We start from the raw sequence: 228 nt of genomic DNA on the forward strand, positions 1-228 counted from the left end.
TGTGTATTTGTGAGTATATAGACACTCTGCAGTACACCCCTTTATGTGTGATGATAAACCGTAAATGGGTAAAGTTCACCAAACGTTGTTCAATCATGTGGATAGGCCCTAAAACATAAAGCCAAGCCTACACAGCTTACACACACAAGCCCCACATCTTTTGTTTGGCTAGGATATTGACGTGTATATATGCTGTGTTTGTGTTCACAGTTTATAATCTAATCTACT

At 38.6% G+C, this 228-nt stretch overlaps 1 protein-coding gene across 1 annotated transcript in view; it reads right to left on the reverse strand.

The window, feature by feature from the left end:
- LOC119594008 overlaps window positions 1-228 on the reverse strand; it is a gene marked incomplete in the record, with an annotated part of 54,209 nt that overhangs the window by 1,565 nt on the left and 52,416 nt on the right.

The sequence above is a fragment of the Penaeus monodon genome, chromosome 33 (genome assembly GCF_015228065.2).
Source record: "Penaeus monodon isolate SGIC_2016 chromosome 33, NSTDA_Pmon_1, whole genome shotgun sequence".
NCBI lineage: Eukaryota > Metazoa > Arthropoda > Malacostraca > Decapoda > Penaeidae > Penaeus > Penaeus monodon.